Source organism: Peromyscus leucopus, chromosome 18 (assembly GCF_004664715.2).
Source record: "Peromyscus leucopus breed LL Stock chromosome 18, UCI_PerLeu_2.1, whole genome shotgun sequence".
Lineage (NCBI taxonomy): Eukaryota > Metazoa > Chordata > Mammalia > Rodentia > Cricetidae > Peromyscus > Peromyscus leucopus.
The window spans coordinates 33333016-33355276 of NC_051078.1; the positions used below are offsets into that span (position 1 = coordinate 33333016).

Consider the following 22261-nt stretch of genomic DNA (forward strand, 5'->3'; position numbering starts at 1 on the left):
ATAGGAAGCCGGAGGATCAAAATTGTGATCAAGAAACACCATGGTTTGCCAAAACATCTTTTCTGGAACCCATGGAGACCAGACTCTCTGCCCTCAGTGTCCTGCTGAAGCATCATTCAGAGTGTCCGCAGGTGGCCAGTTGGTCACCAGGAAAGCAGTGTAACTGCAAGACCAGGCCCAGAGCTAGAGCCCTGAAGGGACATGCCCCAACTTCTGCTGGAACGCCAAACCAAATCAGTCCTCTCTTTTGTCTGCTGTTCTTTGAGCAGTATCTAGCATGGCCTGGCCCCTAAAAAGCAGCCCTGCCATCATAAGGAAGCACATTTATTAAGAATAACCAGTATTTACAAGGGCCAACTATATGCCAGCTTTTACAAAAATCGTCCATCAACCAGTAAAATGGGACCTGCTGTGATTGTCCCTATTTTTTAGATTGGAATACTTAGGTTGAGGAACCAGCCTTCTGAGATGGGTCCAGCTTCTTGACATTGTTACATGACCTTCTCATCCATAATGTTCATTCTCACGAAATACACAATGAAATTGTGTATTTTTTTTTTGTAAAAAATCTCATGTTTTAAGTAAGTTCATAATTTGGTGCTGGGTCACATTTAGTTACCCTGGGATGCGTGTGGCCCATGGAGTGTGGGTGGGAGACAGCTGTAGGGCCTAAATCGTCAAGCCAGGGACTAGCTGGCTGGGTTTCAAATGAAAGCATGCATACTCTTTATGCTGGGCTGTGTGCAGGCAGTTCAGGCAGCTGGGAAGAAGGAGCTTTTGTGGCTCTCTTCATCTCTAAAACTTTAACTGGTCCTGAAGATTCTTTAGAAGTCAAGCTGTTACAAGTGTGAGCCAAGCCACTTATCTGGAAAAAAAAAAAAAAAAAAAAACAAAACATGATTCTCTCTGGTCACCATCTACTCCAAAATGACTAAGAAAGATACAAACCAAAGCATCTCCGTTCCCTCAGCCTTATGCACGGACAAGAATCTTCTTCGTCTGTAGATCAGATGCTGGCTTCAGCCCTAGCTGTCAGGTCCTCCTGCCTCTTGTCAGATGGAAGGATCTCGGCCTTTTTCTTAGTTGGAAGTAAAGAAAGCAAGCTGCTGAAGAAACCACTTCCCTGACCAAGCGTCTAAAGATTCACCCTAACTTCACAGCTCAGTCTACGTCACAGCCTCCAAGTCAAGCACTGGCTAAGCTGTCCCACGCATAAGGAACTGTGTCAGGGATGCTGGGTACTGTGGTTAACGCCATGCAGCCAGAGAGCTCCTGGGACCCTTGTGCTCTCTGAAGCCAAGGCCCACCCTCTTCCTTTCCCCTTATCTGTCTTGCTGGCTCTTTCCTTCTGTACTTTTAGACAAACTCCCTCACACAGAAAGCCTGAAGAGGGAGGGCTGGGAGAGCCAGTTAGAGAATATTTGGAAAGGGATAGCCTCACAGCCTCGCACTCCCTGGGTTTGAGGAGATCTTGATGGAGTGCTCACCATGCTGTGGTATTAGAATTTAATCCCCAGCACTCGGGAGGCAGAGACAGGCGGATCTCTGTGAGTTCGAGGCCAGCCTGGGCTACAAAGCGAGTTCCAGGAAAGGCGCAAAGCTACACAGAGAAACCCTGTCTCAAAAAACCAAAAAAAAAAAAAAGAAGAAGAAGAATTACCACTGTGGTTGGGCGTGGGGTCTCTGGAATCTTTACCTCTGGGAGTAGCTGGTGGGAATGCATTCCGCCAAGTGCCTGCACCTAGGAAGTAAGGTCAGTCTGATTAAGGCCAGACTGACTCTCCATGTTCGTCTGTCAGACTTGGGTCTGGCCTACCTAGTATAGTGGGAAGAAGTGTTTGGTTTATTTTTTCCCCCTTCATGTTTGAACTGCGTGAGGTTACACTGCCACCATGTGGATCCTCCAATGTGAACTCGGAAAAGAAAACTGTGGTCACTAAAGCAGTCTCAGGTACCCTGGGAGACTTGGAGCAGGGACAGGAAGAGAAACTCAGGTTTTGAACAGATATCTTGATGTTTTTGGGGTGGGGAAACAGACGTCACATTGATCAAAAAGACAAATGGCATTCATGAGCACAACTTGGAGCCAAACAGACGCCAGTTGAAACTTAGCAAATGAGTAGTTCTTTTTCCAGCCTCAGTTCCTTGTCTGTATAATGGGCACACTGGTAGTTCCTTCAGGCTTCTGCTAGAATTGATAGGCAGTGTGCACACAGTGCTCTCGGGCTGTCGTCTGGTGATTCTGGTTGTTGTAGTGGAGCTGAGACAGGAGCTTCACAGCCTTACACAAAGCCTCAGTCCCTTGCTGGGACTCTATCCCCATTTTCTCCGTTTCTTCTCCTTGGTTTGAGCCTTAACCATTTCACCTTTCCTGGCCCTCAAAATGTGAGCTTTGGAGCATCCAACAGTGCATTTCAAATCTCATCTCCAATGTCATGTAGCTTTGTGGCCTTGGGGCATTTAAACCTCCTGAGTCGTAGAGCTGTGTGTGGTGTCACAGGCCTGTTATCCCAGCATTTGGGGTTTGGAGGCAAGAGGACAGAGTTCAAGTATATCCTCCACTAGATAGCCAGTTAGAGGCCAGCATGGACTCATGAGACCCTGTCTCAAGAAAATAAAAATAGATGACAAAATAAACTTCTGAAGCCTGGTTTCCACATCTGGAAAATGGGGCTGATGACCCCTAGGTCTCCCAGATACAGGAGGAACTGGAGTTGATAGCGTCACAGCTTCAGGGGCAGTGGCGGTCACGAGTCCATGGCAATCACTGTTATTGTCATGACTCACTACAGGACAGTACAAGTCCTCAGTTCTTACCTCATCCTCCAACCAGTACCAAAACCTTTGAGCTCACCTCAGCAATCCAAGACCTATTGAGTGATAGGAAGCAACTCTGTGGTCTGTTCACTTAAACAACTCAGAAAGCTGAGTTTCTGTGATTCTATTATATGTTTATCTTCTCAAGCCTAACAGTGCATCTATTCACAACGTACATCTCAGCGTTTCTAATATTAAAGTGCATTTTATAGTCAAGGCTAATACTCATGTATTTTTAGTTTATTTTACATGTCTTCATCTTCCAAGACTCAAAAACTAGTGTCCTCTAATCACTGGAAACCTTGGAACTGATGACAGATTTAGAAGTGATGCAGATAAGAACTCAGCACTATCAGTCACCACCAACTCTGAAAGTCTAGATTTATAGTGACACCTGGATGTTCCTCCTGACTACTGCCAACTCTCGCAACCACAGTGACCTTATCTATATGCCTTAAAGTCTCCAGTTCTTGGGGGGGGATCCTCAGAATGTTTCATACAGCCTAGAGGGGAGAGCACGGGCTGTGAGCCTCCTCCACACCTAACCCCCACTACCGTGGATTAATCACATCACAGCCTCATAGCTACCTTCCCAGACTCTGACACCAACCTGCTGCACTTTTTCCAGTAGGCTCTAAGCAGCCTTCTAACCAGTAGAGAGACCACTGGCACCTCCCACCCTGCCCCTTTTCCCTGTCTCTCTCCTTAAACATCCCCCTCCTCAGCAACTCACCTCCTTTCTCTTTCCATGAAGTTATAAAAATGGTGAGCCCCTAGCATTGGAGTCTTGGTTAGATTTAGCTATATAATCTCTAATAATATATGCCTATACATGTATAATAAAGAGATGCACATATATATTTAGAGAGAGAGAGAGAATCATCTCTTTCTTCCAAAACTATCTCATAGGATTTCCTTAAGTGACAGATTTTTCCAGGGCAAAATGTCATTTAGAAGAGAAAATGGGAGTTGACAGATTACGGTATCTAAGACAAGCTGCAGCCGCACAAGGCTACAGTACTCACACTGCTCATTCAACCCAAGGATATACACAGACTGCCCAGAGACATGGGCAACAGAGCTATGGAACCTATGGGCAACCTACTGATGCCAACTATACTCAGGCTCAGACCACCGCCACCTATGGACAGATATGACCTCTACGGACAGCCTCCTGGAGCTTAATCTACTCAGTGGCTCATAGGCAATGCAGCCAGGCTGTCCAGGTATGACACTGCTGTTTATGACACCATCACCACTACTGTCACCACAGCCCAGGCCCAAGGTGGCTTAGTCTGCATATGGTACCCAGCCTGCTTACCCAACGGACGGACAGAGGACAGCAGCCACCATACATGCAAAACCATAGGATGTTAACAAGGCCACCAAGACTGGTCAACCCCAAACTATCACAGAGGGTAACAACCAGCTGCTGTGGGAGGTTCTGTATGTCAAATGTGTTGCTCTGATTGGTTATTAATAAAACACTGATTGGCCAGTAGCCAGGCAGGAGGAAGTATAGGCGGGACAAGGAGAGAGGAGAATTCTGGCAACAGGAAGGCTGAGGGAGAGAGATGCTGCCAGCCACCGCCATGACAAGCAAGATATAAGGTACCGGTAAGCCACGAGCCACGTGGCAACTTTAGATTAATAAAAATGGGTTAATTTAAGGTAGAAGAACTAGTTAGCAAGAAGCCTGCCACGGCCATACAGTTTATAAGTAATATAAGTCTCTGTGTGTTTACTCGGTTGGGTCTGAGCTGCTGCAGGACTGGGACTGGTGGGTGAGAAAGATTTGTCCTGACCGAGGGCCAGGCAGGACTGGAGAAAACTCTAGCTATAACCAGCCCAGCCTGGGATATGAAGAGAGTGTTCCTCTCTTCAGGCACCTAGGAACTACCCATACAGCCAGTCACCATACCTCCATCCTACCCTCCTACCAGCTACTACTCCTCCTCACAGCCGGCTAGTTATGATCAGAGCAGTCACCCTCAGCAGAGCATGAATGAGCAACCTGGCAGCTATGGATAGCGGAGTAGCTTTGGTCAACAAAGCAGCTATGGGTAGCAGCCTCTTGCTGGCTCACCCACCGCCCTCTTCCCCAGACTGGATCTTAAAGCCTGACTTCAAGTCAATATAGCCAATGAACAGCAGCCAAGCACAGCAGAGTTAACTCTGACAAGACCATCGCAGTAGTGTGGGTCTTTACAGGCAGATGTCTGGAGGGTGGATCAGAGCATGGGTGGCCATGATAACTGAGGCAGGAGAGGAGGGGGATTTGATCATGGATACGTGACTAGGGATGGGCCAGGAGAGGACGCAGTGGACTAGGGATCTAAAGTGGTTGCAATAAGCCTGGTGGACCCATGGATGATGGCCCAGATCTGGATCCAGGTATTCTTATAGATCTGGATGAAGACTCGGAGAACAGTGCAATTTACGGGATGACCTCTTTAAGCAGTGCGGGGTTGTGAAGGTGAACAAGAGAAGTGGACAACCCGTGGTCCACATCTGCCTGGATAAGGAAACAGGAAATCCTTCATGGTGTCCTATGAAGATCCGCCAACCGCCAGGGCTGTCTTCTGTAGCATGACTTGATAGGAAAGATTTTCAAAGAAGCAAACTCAGTTTCTTTGGCTCCCAAAAAAAGAGTCTCCAATGAATAGTATTTGAGGTGACATTCTACCGTGTGGGGACAGAGGGATGCCATTACCACCCCATGGAGGTCCTGGATGCTCAGGAGGTCCTGGAGGACCCATGAGTTACATTGGAGGCCAAAGAGGAGAGAGGGGGCTTCCTCATGAGAGGGTCCCGAAGCGCCTTAGGGAATCGCTCTGGAGGAGGAAGAAATGAGGCGGAGTCTGGCAATTTCCCAATCCAGGCTGTGGAAACCTGGAGAAGAGAATGCAATACCAGTGTAAGCCCCTAAGCTCAAGGGCTTCCTCCCCAACCTTTCCCACCTCTGGGTGGTGACAGAGGCCGAAGGTCCCTGGGAGTATTCAGGGAGGAAGAGGTGGACGTGTGGACCAAAACTGTCCCGGAAGAAGGTTCAGAGGTGGCCAAAATGGAGACCAAGGTGGCTTTGGTGGGGATGATGAGGTGTTCCTGGGGCCCAAAGAGGGAGAAGAGGCGAATGTAGAGAACCTGGAAAAATGCCAAGTCGAACCCGGGCAGGAACCCAGAAACCAGCCCCACTAAATAGACCTGCAGGGCTGCATTGACAGCCACCACGTTTATGTTTACGTCAGAAAATGTTTTCAGTTTCGAATGCCATATTTATAATGTTGGCCACACCTTGGCTATTCCTTATCTATACTTTATTATTTTCATGTATGTGTTGATCATTTGTGAAGAAGACTAAATTAAACGGTGGTGTGCCGAGGTTTCTCCCTTCTTTTGAGATGGCTGTGGAGAGCCACGAGGACCTCTAAATGTAACATGGTTGTAATTTTTAAATAAAATTCCAAATGTTTAAGAAAATATAATTTAATAGAAGACCCACATTCATTTCAAACTCGCATATGTACGTGTATAATATATATGCAATTTACTTTTACATTGTACTTACGAATATAGATCGCCATTGAATGCATTATCTCTAATGAAATTATATTCTATAAACACTTTCATGTGTCACAGCCCTTAATGCATTTAACCATGACAGCCAGGCTCTGAAGCAAACGCTGATGTGAATTTCTTTCGCAGGCAGGGAAACCCAAGCACAATACGGCAGACAGTTCATGGAGCTGGCGTAGAGACGCTGGCTTTGGCTCGGCTCGGCATGGCATCCTTAGGATCTTCTACACCTTTGCCCTCTGGGCCCAAGCGCGGATCAGAGGATCTGGGGACACAAATGTGCTTTGACTGATGGCTACAGCAATGAAGTGCCGGGAACCCACAGCCTCCTCACAACCACCACACTGTCCCCATCACACTGTCCCCCACCATCACTGTCCCCATCACACTGTCCCACACACTGTCCCCATCACACTGTCCCCACCACACTGTCCCCACCACACTGTCCCCATCACACTGTCCCCACCACACTGTCCCCATCACACTGTCCCCACCACACTGTCCCCATCACACTGTCCCACCACACTGTCCCCATCACACTGTCCCCACCACACTGTCCCCATCACACTGTCCCCATCACACTGTCCCCATCACACTGTCCCCACCACACTGTCCCCACCACACTGTCCCTACCACACTGTCCCCATCACACTGTCCCCACCACACTGTCCCATCACACTGTCCTCATCACACTGTCCCCATCACACTGTCCCCATCACACTGTCCCACACACTGTCCCCATCACACTGTCCCCACCCCCCATCACACTGTCCCCACCACACTGTCCCCCATCACACTGTCCCCCAATCACTACATCTCCCATTTCACAAGCACACAAACAACCACCATGTCCAGCGTCAAGGCGAGCATCATTTTTCTTTCAGAGCCAGGCACGGTGGAGTGTGCTATAACCCCAAAAGTCCTTGCGGGGCTGAGACAGGAGAGTCACAAGCTCAAGGCCTGCTTAGGCTTCATAGTGACACCTTATCTCAACAAAGCAGAAGTAGCAATAATAATAAATAAATTAGAACCAAAATAATAAATTGACTTTTGCTTTTGAAAATAAAAAAAGAAAACGTTCAAAAATCTGAATTCACATCTGTAGTGGTATCGTGTTCCCCAAAATATTGTGCACCCTAATAAACTTATCTGGGGTCAGAGACAGAACAGCCACTAGATACAAAGGCTAGAAAATGGTGGCACTCACACCTTTAATCCTAGCACTCCAGAGGTAGAAATCCCTCTGGATCTCTGTGAGTTCAAGGCCACATTGGAAAGAGCCAGGCATGGTGACACACGCCTTTAATCCCAGAAAGCCAGCCTTTAATCCCAGAGAGTGGTGGTAGAAAGCAGGAAGGTATATAAGGTGTGAGGACCAGAAACTAGAAGCATTTAGCTGGTTAAGCATTTGGCTGGTTAAGCATTTGGCTGGTTAAGCTTTCGGGCTTCTAGCAGCAGTTCAGCTGAGACCCGTTCTGGATGAGGACTCAGAGGCCTCCAGTCTGAGGAAACAAGACCAGCTGAGGATCTGGCCAGGTGAGGTTAGCTGTGGCTTGTTCTGGTTCTCTGATCTTCCAGTTCACCCAAATACCTGGCCCAGGTTTGTTTTATTAATAAAGACTTGTTAAAATTCATGCTACACACATCCTTCATTTTCAAGGCAGATCAGGGCCAGATCATGGGTGGACTCTCGCTTGTTTCGGTGAAGAAGTGTCCTCTGGAGCAGCTCCCATGAGGAGACTGAAAGTTGAGTCATCCAGGGCCCAGCAGCTATATGATAATTCCCTTCCCTTATAACACAGGATAAAATTGAAACTCCTGTGTCTCTAGTTACTCCATATCCCTGAAACAGATGACAAACCATGAGCTCTATAAATTCAAGCGAGAGAGAGTCGGCTCTCTCTGCCGCCTGCGTCAACATCCAAGGACTCCCAGGACACCTGAGTCGGCAGCCCTGAGGCCGAATGCTGAAACTGCTCAACCTTGGATGGAACAGCAGCAGCACTTTCAGAGTGGGACCCCGCTCTGGTTGCTAATGAATGGGATCTTGTTGTCTGATTGCAAACAAGCTCAACCTGGCTCATTCATTATTGTCAGGGGAGAAAAAAAAAACGGGAAGAAGAAAGGACGTAATTCCCGATGCCAACTTTTTAAAAATCCTCCTGGCCAATTTGTCTACAGAAAAAAACCAGCCAGTCAGTCATCACCTCTCGCCAGCACCTTCCCGGGACCAGCCCTTGGCACCGAACATAACATGATCTTTGTCTCTGCTCTTAGGAGAGGTAACCTCAGTGCAGGGATAACTAAGAAAGGTGGAGGAATGACTGACTAATCGTTTCACTCCAGCCTACGCAGGCGGCTTCCCCTCAGCACAGCCATGGGCCAGCCAACAAGCTCCTCCTTCTAACTCTACCAAAGAAAAGCAAAGCCAGCCTGGACAGAGGGCCTTCGGGAATGTTCTAGCAGCCAGGCTGAGCTCTGTCCCGTCTCAAGAGATGATGGCTTTCTCTCCTCCCTGTGCCCCTCTCCGGGGTGTTTGTTCAGTGATAATTGCCAAACACCTGGGTGCAGGCGGCGCTTATTAAGACCCAGACGGAAATCATCAGACTGACTTCAGTTGTCCTTGGCTGACCTAAGGAGGGTCTGACAGACACGCAAGACTTGAAGACAAGCCTTTCAGAGACAATTACCAGGAATGATCACAGCTGAGCTATTACAGCAGGGTGTTGCCTCAGCTATCGCTTTGAGCCAAATAAAGGCTACAGAATTGGTTTGAGCCAAATGAAGATTTTTTTTTTCCAACAGATGCCACTGCTGGGAAATCATTAATTCAACTTGTGGGCCTGGCAAAAAGATCTCATTTCTATAGTTCTACAACCCAAACATACATACATACATATATGCACACACACACACACACACACACACACACACACACACACACACACACAAATATATGTGTGTATATTGTAGGAGTCCACAGAGGTTTCCTAGTGAGATCTGAGATTGATTTACCCAGCAGGACTGTGTAAGGGGATGATTGGACCATAGACGTGGTTAGCAGGTGTTTGGAAGGGTCTGCACTTGGCTGTGTCTAGCATGGGGGAGGTCTTTTGCCCCGCCCCTTGGCATTGCTATAAAAAGCCCTTTTGACAAGGCAGAAGGGACCGCTGGGTTTTGGTCCAGGTCCTCCCGAAGCTATCCTGTGTTTCTGTCTTTCTCCTCTTTGCTGTCTTTCTTTCTAAAATGTTTCTTATCCATCTCTCCTTCTCATAGGAACCCTTTAAAAGGTGGAAACTGACCTCCCACAGTGTGTGTGTGTGTGTGTGTGTGTGTGTATATATATATATATATATATATATATATTTATGCATAGTTGTATTTATAGATTATATAATTATTAGTTAATTATAATTATTGCACAATTGCATAAATATTATCTCTTATATAATTACATAATTAATGCATAATGTGTGAATAATGTATCTATGTGTATATTCTGGGATATCTAGAGACAGGAAAACCAACAGATCTTAACTCTAAATAAGTGAAAACTCCCTGGCTGAGGAGTAGCTGGCCGGAGAGAGCTGCTGAAAGAATCATGGAAGGCTTGAGACGATAAAAATAGTAATCATTTATCTTCAAGGAACTGAGCTCTCTTCCTGGAGAAGAGACTCTTAGACGATAAATTAACCACCCTTCACATCTTTTAACCCCATTTCACTCTCTAAAAGCATCAAGAAGTTCAGCCAGCTTGTGACAGTACATATTTCAGTTAGCCAGCAAATACATACGGAGGGCCGATCGCATGCCAAGTATCCCACAGCCGAGAAAAGCTTAGCCCAGTCTTGGTCTACGGCCTCATGAGCCTTGCTTATTTTTCCTTGAGTAAATGATTCTATTTCCTATTGCAGCCACTACCAAGATGATATTTGCAAAAGAGTCTTTGTTTTATTGGTGTGTTTACATCGCACATTATTCTCAGAAAGGATTCCACATGGCTTTATAGGAATGAAGGAAATGCAAGTTTGCAAAACATCCTTCAAATGATATAAAAATGATGGTGGGAAGCAGGGCCTCCTTCTAGAAGCAGCCAGAAGCAGCAGCTGCTTTAAAATGGGTTTTATGAGTGAGGCGTGGTGATCCTCGACTTTAATCCCATGCAAAGGCAAGTGAATCTCTGTGAGTTCCAGGAGACCCTGTCTCAAAAAACAAAACAAAACAAATTGGTTCAGCTTTTTTTTTCTTTTGAAAACATTTTTGCTACATTTTTTATCTGTGTATCAGGAGAGGGGAGTGTATGGCACAGTACACAGTACACCTGTGTAGACTTGGGAAAGCCTATGGGAATTCGTTCTCTTCTTCCACATGTGGATCAGGGCATCAAATTCAGGTCACTGTTCTTGGGGACATCCACCTGCTGAGCTATTTCTCTGGCCCAACTTTTTCTTTTTCAAATTTTGATAATTACCTTTAAATATCCATCTTAGTCACTGTTCTATTACTGTGAAGGGGTACATGACCAAGGCAACTCTTATAAAGGAAAGCATTTAATTGGGGCTTACAGTTTCAGAGGCTTAGTCCATTGTCATTATGGCCGGAAACATGGCAGCGGTCATGGCTCTGGAGCAGTAGCTGAGAGCTACACCCTGATCCACAGGGAGAAAGTAAGAGACTAGGCCTGGTGTGGACTTTTGAAACTTTAAAGCCCACCCCAGTGACATACGTCCTTTAACAAGGCCCCACTTACTCCAACAAGGCCACACCTCCTAATCCTTTTAATGTTCAAATAGTTCCACTCCCTGTTGACTAAGCATGCAAATATATGAGCCTATGGGGTAAATTCCCATTTCAACCATCACAGTACCCAAGAGCATGCTGATGTAGCTTAATCTGGATTTTCCCCTATTTTATGTCTAGATGTTTCTGCCGTTGTGGATGAGGTGCTGACTCTCACTGTCCCTTGCACCCAATTGAGCCATATCACTATTTTAGACACATTAATAAATAGTTTTCTAATACAGCGATTATGAAAATGTGGTTCCTGAAAGGTGGAGCTGTTCACGACGCATGGACTTAAATGAAAACCTACAAGCGGAAAAACAGACTAGGAATTGAAAGGGAGTACGAACAAGAGTGACTTGTGGGGCTGGGAAGACGATGCAGCCAGTGAAGCATCAGCCATGCAGCGTGAGGATGGAAATTCTGCACCCCCACACACCCATGTAAGGGCTGGGCCAGTGGGCAGACAGCCTGAAATCCCAGCAGAGAAGGAATCCCCAAAGCAAGGTGGCTAGCGGGATTGATCAGCTCCGAGTTTAAGTGAGAGACCCTGTCTCAGTGTGTAGGGTGGAGAGAGATGAAGACATCCACTGTCAGCCTCAGGCCTTCACTTTCATGTGTCTACAAGCATACACACGTGCAGGTTACACCCCCCCAGGCACACACACACAGAACAACAAAAGATCGATATGCATGCTCTACAAGAAAATGATAATTGCTGGCTCCATGAATAAACCACCACATAGATCACTCTCAAACTCTAATGTCCACAGAACTACCCGGAACCTTGTTTACATGCAGATTGGAATTCAGATCTTGGTAGGACCTGGGATTTTGCATTCTGCAAGCTCCAAGGAGCCCTGAGTACTGCATTGCATGACTGACTGCACCAGCAAGAGAGCTCTGCAGGCTTCCACGTGTTCTCTCTGTTCTCCTCCGCAGAGCACGCTCTTCAGAATCAGCTCATTCTATCCCATTTCTTACTCCACGCTGAGAAGCAATGTGGCTTCCACCGTCACCGTGCACAGTGGGGGGGAGCAGGTCTCTCTTGCACAGGCACAGTGGTAAAAATCGACCCAGGACAGAAAGGCGAGGGGCAGCGTTCCAGAACATAGGAGTGGCTTCCCTTTCTAACATCTTGCTAAAGCCACAAAAGTGGCGAGACATTTATAAACTTGATGGAGCGCAGGTCAGGTCTGAACCTGATGAACGTCACAAGCTGTAGAATAAGTGTCTCTTCCTCTGTCCAACTTAGCTATCAGCATCCCGGAGACACTGGAGATGAAAAAGGTGCCAGGGGAACCTCTCCCCTCCCCTGCAATATTTATTTTCCATCATGAGAGAAATCTTCAGCTCTTCCCAGGCAGTGGCGTTCGTCATGTTTTATACGAATAAAGGCCAGCCAGCTCTATGCTCTAGATGATTAGTGACTGATTCATTTATAGCATGTTGCTGGTTGCCATGGTGTGCGTACTCCCACTCTGGCTGATATCAAGCTCTTGATGTGGATTTACCAAATTTGGGATTAGAAGCTCTCACCAATTTTGGCTTTCCTAATCTGCCACAACGCGGTTCCTAACATGGCTGACTATTCTCCGTGCTCAGCTGTACCCTTTACACTCTGGCTCTAAAATTTCTCCCCTCAAAAGGTGGGGTCTATACCCCTTTCTCTTGAACCCAGATTTCCCTTGTGACTTCTCTGGCCAGTGCAATGTGTCAGAGCAGCGTGTCTGTGCTTCAGGAGACATCATAGAATGTCCCACTTGCTGCTTAAGACAAACCACAACCACAAGGGGACAAATCCGGGGTGGCTTCCTTGAGACCCAGAACCCATCAAGCAAACATAAAACATCTAAGATGGTCCTAGTGGCCCTAACACCCCTACATACCTGCCAGACTTGAACTGCCGCAGAACCCGATCACACCAGCAGCCAGCCCATTACGGATTCTTGTACCACACACCAGGCTGTTGACATGAGCAACAGACAGTTATAAGCTTTAGGTTAACAGGTGAACCTGATAAACAAAGTCACTGGTAGATGAGAAAAATTCAAAAGCTTCATCAACCACATGCACGTGGCTTTCTTTGGATATTGATTGAAATCAAACCAACCATTAAAATATCAGTTTTGAAGTCAGGAAATGCCAGCACTTAGGCAAGAGGATCATAAAGGCAAGGTCATCCTTGACTACATAGAGAAGTCAAGGCCAGTCTGGACTACATGAAGCATTGCCTAAAATAAATTTGCTGGGTGGCGGTGGTGCATGCCTTTAATCCCAGCACTTGGGAGGCAGAGCCAGGCGGATCTCTATGATTTTGAGGCCAGCCTGGTCTACAAAGGGAGATCTAGGACAGGCACCAAAACTACACAGAGTAATTCTGTCTTAAAAAAGCAAAAACACAAACAAAAAACCATTTTTTTATAGTTTTAGCTACACAGGGGGTAAAAAGGTACTGTTTAACTTAGTTATCAACTCTAAATGCTCCATGGGAAACTCCCAGGGCAGAGGAACGTCATATTCTCTTGTGACCAGCACTGTCCATCTCGGTGGCCGAATTCCCCCAAATGCCCTGAACGTTTCTTGCCAGGCCCCAGACCCCACTTTAAGAGTCTGCCACCCTCCAACATCACCAGTTGAAGCCACAGCCTCTGGTGGATATCACCCAACTCTCCTCCCCTCTGACACAGAAGCTCAATCAAAGAGTAAGGTTAATTTCTTTTTCTTTCTTTCTTTCTTTGTTTTAACTGATGTTGTCTGCATCGTATTTTATTATGTTAAAAAAAAGTGTAGTGGCGAGTTGGAAGCACATTGGAGCAACTTCCTGTCTTTAATATGACACTTCTATTAGCCTCAGAATTTCAGTTATATCCCTCAATATGACATGCTTATACAAGTCTTGAGATAAATAATATCACATTACTTTTGAATTTCATTTCTTTCATTTTCATTTGAGTCATTATGAGTCCAGAGCACTATCAAAACATTCAGGCCTGCAGCCATTGACCAACTGAATTATGAAAAGAAATGAGGCTTGCGGTTAAAAGGGTTGGTTTACCCAGACTTTGATTAAATTCTTACTGACTCTTGAGACAATAAATTTTGAGTCATTTGGGCCTCAGGTTTACTACCCTTAAGGGTCAGACAGTAGGTGGGAAGAATGACAACTTTGCAGAGTTGGTATTAGCTGTCTGAGAAAGGTGTGAGTGGACCCAGCAGAGGGCTTGGCAGCATGCACGTATTAGCAGATAGTGTGGTGGATAACCCTCATTATCAACCTCACTAGTTTTAGAATCACCATGGAAACGTATCTCGGGTGTAGCTATGAAGGTATTTCCAGAAACATCTAATTGAGGAGACTCACCCTGAATGTTGATGGCATCATTTCATAAGATCAGGTCTGAGACTGAAAAAAGGAGGAGGAGAGGAAGAGGGAGAAGGAGAAGAAGGAGGAGGAGAAGGAGGAGGAGGAGAAGAAGAAGAGGAGGAGGAGAATGAAGAAGAAGAGGAAGAATAAGAAGAGGAGGAAGAGGAAGAATGAGAAGAGGAGGAGGAGGAAGAAGAGGAAGAAGAAGAAGATGAAGAAGAAGAAGAGGAGGAAAGGAAGAGGAAGAGGAGAAGAAGAAGAAGAAGAAGAAGAAGAAGAAGAAGAAGAAGAGAGGTGGGCACCAATGTCAGAAGCCAGCTCTGACGTGTTGAAGGGCTCTTGGGGAGAGGAGTGAGGAATGAAGAAGTATTAGACAGAAATATAGGCCTAGACAAAGAGAAAGACGGAGACACATAATAACTTCAGGAGGGCCCTGAATCAATACCCAGTTGCCCTGACTTTATTCATAATGGACCTTTTATACATCAGCAAGAGGAGGGGCAAAAGACCTCCCCGTCCCAAGGTCAAAGTATAAAGTATCAACAAGTGTTGACCCTTCAAAGCACCAGGCAACCACGCCTTTGGCCAAATCATCCTATTACGCAGCCCTGCTGGGCAAAGCAAGCTCAGGCTTTCTGAGCTTGAGTAAGGCCTTACTAGGGAACCTCTGTGGGCTCCCCTACAGCAGCATGCATCTCCTTCTGCTTCCTGACCATAGAGACAATGTGACCAGCTGCATCACACTCCAACTACCCCATGATGCCTCCCATAGCAGGGTGGACTGTATCATCAAACTGTGAGCCAAAACAAACCCTTTCCTTGGACTTAGCTTTTTTTTTTTTTTTTTTTTTTTTTTTTGAGACAGGGTTTCTCTGTGTAGCTTTGTGCCTTTCCTGGAACTCACTTGGTAGCCCAGGCTGGCCTCGAACTCACAGAGATCCTCTTGGCTCTGCCTCCCGAGTGCTGGGATTAAAGGCGTGCGCCGCCGCCGGCACCACCGCCCAGCTGTACTTAGCTTTTGTTAGATATTTTTGTCCCAGCAGTGGCAGAAGTGACTCTACAGACAGTAACATTCACTTCCTGTGTCACCTTTAGTGGCCCCTGGGCTCCATCTACCTCAGTCTGCAGAGATTTGAGGTCCACTTGAGTATAGGCTTGTTCTTCAGATGTGGGAAATGCATAATGGCTTACTCGTTACATGGACTGATTTTTGTATCTTATCTTTTTATTCATATTACACACAAGAATAGAGTCAAAGTAACTAAACTATATCCCATAGAGTCCTGAAAATTAACACAGTGTGCAGTTTGGAAAATTTTGTAGAAATCAAGAGAATAATTCATGCAACTTTGTTGAGTGACCTGGGAGATAAACACGTTACAACCCAGACTGCCATTAATGACTTACCTTTATGACTAGAAGCATACGGTCTACATACACCATCCAGTTCTTTTTTCAGCTAAATTCTCATTATTATGTTCATGCTTTTATAGATGAGGGTATTTTGATAATTTTTAAAGTTGTCAGCTTTACAATTATGAGAACATTTATTCATTTATCTTTCTATTAAAGAATATAAATGGCTATGTGAGGAATGAGTTCAATGTAAATATCTTACACCAAGGGATACATTGCCTTCATTCTAGTGGGAAAATAACATTTCTGAGGCAATACAGGCATTTGAAAATCTCATTTCTTTTGAATCAGGCACTCATAAAGCTTCCACTATCCTCAAAACCCACAGAATACATGCACTCATTGGCTTAAATGGTACTATTTGCTCATGGCTTCAGTAATTAGTTATAGAATTCTGATCATTTGTATCACTTTTAATCATTCATTAAATGATTAAGTATGAGGCCACTAAAAATAAAACTTTCCATCTGACTTGCCTTCTCAAAGATCCCTGCATCCTTCCCTTCCTCCCTCCCCAGCCCCAGCCTCTAGCCACAGAAGTGACTCCCCTGGTAGATTGAAGACTTGAGGGACTCTCCCTCTGTGCCTTTCTATTAGGGCTGTATCTCCAACACTATCCCTTCCACTTTCTGTTCCCAGTACTCTGTCATCTCTCTCCTCACACAACCTGGCCCATGGGAACCCCAGGCTGTTAGAAGCTCTTGGGTGGCAAAGGGTTTGGTGGAGGAGCCTCTTCAGCTGGGGGAGAGTCACATCCTCTTTGAAGCTGCCCATTTGCAGGCTAATGTCCTTTTCCATATGAGTCAGGCAAGGATGCGACCATGTGAGAAGCTGGGGACAGGCTAGGTCACAGCAGAAGGAGGCGCCATTCGTTCACTAAGAACCCATCTCGCATGGATGCAGTCTCAAAATGTCTTGACCAAACATACAAACGCGTTGGCATTGGGATGTGTTAAATGTTGTCACAGGAGGGAATGTAAAGGAAGTATTATAGAAAGAGGCATGCTCAGGGGGCCTCCCTCTGTGCTGGCTGGGGTCAGTCATCCATTATCAGCAGATGCCCCTCCCACGAGCCCATCAGCTCCTCTCCCAGACTGCAAAGGGAGAGATCTACGCATTGTGTGTGCGTGTCTTTTCCAACCCGCAGTAAAAATAAATAAATAAATAAAAATCCGCTTGATTTGTATGTTTGAAATTGCAGTGAAATTTTTAGAGTAAAAACATTCTCAGGATAATACAAGGAAGGACAACGGTAAAACAAGACACGTTGTAAGTGGTTCTTACACCCGCCTAAGTACACTCACCTTCAATGCTTTGTGCAACATCTATGAAGAATGATCTACTGCCTTGTGTTGGTGAGAGAAGTGTTTTATATGGTGGTAAATGCATTGACCTACCGTCACACTACGATTAGAATTCAATCCTTGGGTCTGACTTCCAAGTGTCCTGCAAAGGAAATCGGCTTTGAATTTATATTGAGATTAACATAAACTAATGGGTCTTAAATTATGGAAGGTATTAAGAGTCTAAAAGAAACCAGGCTGGAGATGAGTGAATATTTGAATACTTTTCTATTATTATTTTCATTATTATTAATGATGCCCCCCTCCCCAGCGGTATATTTTAGGATATTGGTGAGCCTTGACCTTGAATGCCATCCCATCGTGACATTATTAACTGTCAGAAGAACTGATAGCTTTTAGAAAGCGCAGCAGGGATGAAATTACCTCCCAGCCAGAACATGGTTGACAGCACAGATGGATGAGAGGGATAAGAAGGGCCACAGAGGAGACCTCAGGCTTCTGCCCCTCCAATCTCCCCAGTCAACCTAGCTAAGCTCCAGTTAGCATCTGTGTTTTCCCTGTAATGACTGAACTCTAATGCTAGGAAGGAGCTAAGGGCTCCTCTTTTTATTTCTGTTGGCCACAGAGCTAGCGAACACAGATTTGTATGCACCCTTGTTAAATAAGGAGTGGGTCTTTGCCTCTGTCCCAGCTAAGAAGCAAAGTGATTAGGGCAAGCAGATTGAGGTTTTATTTCTGTGGAACAAGTACTGGCAAAGGAGCTGAGAGCTTTGAACTTGAGAGTGGGCTTAGGGCCCACTAAAGCTTTTGAAGGCTCCGCTGACTTCCAGTGCGTCAAAACGGTCTGTGCAGATGTCAGAAATGCTGTGGTCTGCTGATAAAATGGAAATGTAGAAAAGAGAAATGAAAGTGATAATTTTTTAAAATCTAGAGTGTAAGTACTTCCTAGAAATATATATATATTTAAACAAAATTAGCTTTGACTTTGAACTTGAAGAGCCTTCCTTCTGAGGCCTTTTTGAAATGAGACCTCTACCATGCTTCAGAGGCCCAGAGTCTTTGGAAATGCATAGAACATTCTAGTCTCTGGCTCGTAGCCCTTGGGCTAGCATTCTGTTCCCCCACTGAATTATCACAGCAGATGGGACCCTGGCTCTTCTGAGAAGTCTCCAGGAGAACTTGTTACATCAGTCTCATGAGGTCGTTGCAGCTGTTAAGGCCCAGCTAGGACCCACGAGCCTGAGGACACTGGGGCAGGACACCTCAACCACGAGGTCATGAGCAAGACTACAAGCAACTCTTCACTGGAAGTCTGTTCTTTGGCAAGACTCTGCAGCAGCTATGGAGGAACGGTAGGCGAGCATACGGTTTATGGATTAATCCATCAAAGCACATCCCTTCCACGGGACTGTGGAGACGGAGGGAGAGGATAGGAGTAAGGGGAAAAAAAAGAGTTGGTAAGTATTTGAACTATTTGCACAACTTGCTTGGATGACAGGGAATAAAACAAAAAGAACATGAGGGACCAGCACTTATTCCCCCAGGGTACTCTTGAGTAGGGAGAAATAAGGAATATGTAAATAAAAGTATAAAGTGGGGAGACAGATAGAAAACACAGGATAGCCTCGGGAGGGCCTGGGTCATTATCCACCAGCCCCTTCTGTCTCTACTAAAGGTCTTTTAAAGAAATGCCAAGGGGTAGCCCAAAAGACCTCCCCCCCCAGCATAGCCAAGTGCAGACCCTTCCAGTCACCTGGTGACCATGCACATGGTCAAGCCATTCCCTAATGCAGCCCTGCTAAGTAAAGACAAGCTCAGACCTCACCAGGAAACCTTTGTGGGCTCCCACAAGAACACAAATTGTAGAATGCCTCTTTATCTACAGGAGATAGATAGACCCCCATGCCCAGGGGACACTCGAAACACAGATAGTACCAAGTTCTGTGTATGCACACTGCAATTCCATAACCATTGACTTGATGACTAAGATAGCCACCAGGTACTTGGTGGCTACAGCCTGGATTGGGTCAGGCCCATTGTCATAGAATATTATTGTAAGGTATGTTACTTTTGTTTATGTTGCATTTGTTTAACTCTGTGAAGCTGTGTTATCTTGCCTGTGTAAAACACCTGATGGTCTAATAAAGAGCTGAATGGCCAATAGCAAGGCAGGAGAAAGGATGGGCGGGGCTGGCAGGCAGAGAGGATATATAGGAGGAGAAATCTGGGAGAAGAAAGAAGAACAGCATAAGAGTGAAAGTAAGATTTACAGAAGTAAGAGAAAGGAAAAAGCCCAAAGAAAAAAGGTAGACAGGATAATTTAAGTTAAGAAAAGGGGGCCAGGCATTTGTAATTAAGAATAAGCTTCTGTGTGATTTATTTGGGAGTTGGGTGTCAGGCCCCTTAAAAGAGCTAAAAAGCCAAAAGTGTAAAGAGTAAAAAAACAACCAACGACAGTCCACAGAGTGGATTCACTGGACAAAGAGTGTAGCAAGATTTATCACATTGCTAGGAAAAAACTGTAACTTAAAACTTACCAATTGTTTGCTTCTGGAACTTTCCATTTGCTATTTTTGGAGAACAGCTGACCACGGCTGGTGAAACCACAGAATGAGAAACCTCAGAAAGCAAACCTGAGGTTAATGGGCAAGTGTGAGAAGCAGACTAGGGGACAATGGGGGTCAGATGTGGAGTTCTTACTGGGGGAAGAGTTGTGCCCAAGCCCTGTGGTGAGAAAGACCCTGCACGTTCAAGGATCTGAAAAAAAGTCCAGAAAGCAAAGATCAATGTGGTCGCACAGGAGCTGGAAATGGTGGGGCCATTTAGATGGAGCCTCCTGGGCCATGTCAAGGGGATTTTACTTTCTCCTGAGCACCATGGGGGGGGGGTGCTGAGCACAGGCAGGCTGTAAAGTCCTAGGCTGCCCCTGCATGGATATTTCTAGTAGCAAAGTGGTGGATGGGCATATGCTCAGGTGTTTGGGGGACTGGAGTTACACCAAGGGAAGCAGTTTCTTTCCTGTGAGACTCCTGGACATGCACTGAGACCCTCTGTGGAACTGAGAGACAAAGGCAGGTTTTCTCAACCTCATTGACTGCAGGATGCCTTCAGGGTTTTTTTTCCCACCACTCCCTATATGATCCCCAGATTCCATCATCTGGAATACCATTTTGGGGAACCCTGATCAGGTAGAAGCTGAGATTGTAGCTTCCCAGGAGTATGTGGGTATGGAATATACTCCTATCTGGGCCCCTTGTGAACAGACCTCTGCCTGGATTCTCCTACAGCCAGCAACAGGCTCTGTTCCCTGTCCTGTTTGTACGTGATCTTCTGGTTAACAGAGATACTACGCTACATACTGAAGCGACATAGGAGCCTGCCAACAGGCACTTCATGATTTTCTATCATTATATTCCCCCCCACCCCCCAAAAAATCATTCTGAATTTTATGTAGCTTTAGGAAGTGAAAACAAATTTTCATTTTGTTTTAGCAAGACATGGTGAAGCCACCGAATGTGACTCTTAAACTCTTAGAAGTTAATTCAGCTGTGTTTATTTTCTTTTTGGAAAGATGGGAAAGAGTGATCTAAAGTTATCTGTAAAAGGTCGGTGTGACATCCTCCACCCCTGTCAGGCATGCCTTTTTGGCTGATATTATAATCATAGTCATGACAAACTGGAATGGCTAATTTTAGAAAACATTTTTTCCATGAAGTAGGAGTGAAATGTTAGCTTGCCTACAAATGATGGATGAGATGATTCAATGTACAAAAGACTCTTAGTTGACAAAACAGAAGCTGGAAGATTCAATTACCAGGTTCTAACATCTCTTCCATTTTTCTTTTTTGTTTTATTCATTTGTATGTGTGTGTGTGTGTGTGTGTGTGTGTTGTGTGTGTGTGTTGTTGTTGTTGTTGTTGTTTTGTTTTGTTTTGAGCAGGCCTTCATGTTGTTCATACTGACCCTGAACTCACTATATAGCCAAAGATAACTGTGAGATGATATGAGCTTTCTGATCCTCCTTTACATTCCAAATGTGGATATGACTATTGCATACCACTGTGCCTGGCTTTGTACTGTGCTGGAGATCAAACCCAGGGCTTCATGCACACTGAGTAAATACCCTACCAACTGAGCTATATCCCCAACTCCCTAAAATATTTTTTTTGAAGCCAGGTGCAGTGGTACGCATCTGTTATCCCAGCACTTGAGAGTCAAAAAGGCAAGAGGATTGTTTATGAATTTGAGAAAAGCTAGGGCTACGTAGTGAGATTCTGTCTCAAAAATAGCAAGACGATAAAATGCCTTTTGGAAACCTTCCCAGCACAGCCTCCTAGTGACGATTTTCTCAGCAGTGGTCAGACATTTCACATTTCTTTGGGTACAGCTTAAGCCAGAGAGGACATTGTCTACTTCCAGGAGTCAATCTCTTCCTGGAAACTCCAAACAGAAAAATGGACAAAAGTGTCACTGGAAGAATCAAGCCCCAAATGTGGTCTGAATCCCCCACGAAGGTGCCAGGATCCTCCAGAGGAGCATTTAGCCTTGTACAAGACGCATAAATCAGCTTCTGCAGCAGCAGCAGCAGCAGCTTCACAGATGTCTGGGCCGGCACACGGCACTGCCTGAACAGGATCGATGGCACCTGTTAGGGCCTTAGAGGGGGAAGACACAATACTGCTTCTGTCTGTGTGAAAGTAAGGACACGGGCAGAGAGACAGCTAAACTGGCAGTTTTATTGGTAGTAGCCGGATCGGAGGGTATGACCGCTATGAGATTCCGTAGCATATGTGTCCATGAAGAACTGATTCCCCTCAATCAGTTCCTGGGGCTGGCAGGAGCTTTCAGTATCATGCAGAGTAAATGGAAGCACATTCCCTCTGCGAACCCTGATCGAAGAGACTCAGCATGCTCAGCTTCCCACTCCAACCCCAGCCAAAGATGCTGTGGTGGTTGCTCAGGAAAGGCACCTATGGGCTCATGCTTAGTCACCAAGGAG

General features: G+C 45.7%; 1 pseudogene; it reads left to right on the forward strand.

Annotated features, from left to right (window-relative positions):
* LOC114701192 overlaps positions 1-6015 on the forward strand; it is a 60560-nt pseudogene extending 54545 nt beyond the window's left edge.
* The last annotated feature ends 16246 nt before the right edge of the window (positions 6016-22261 follow it).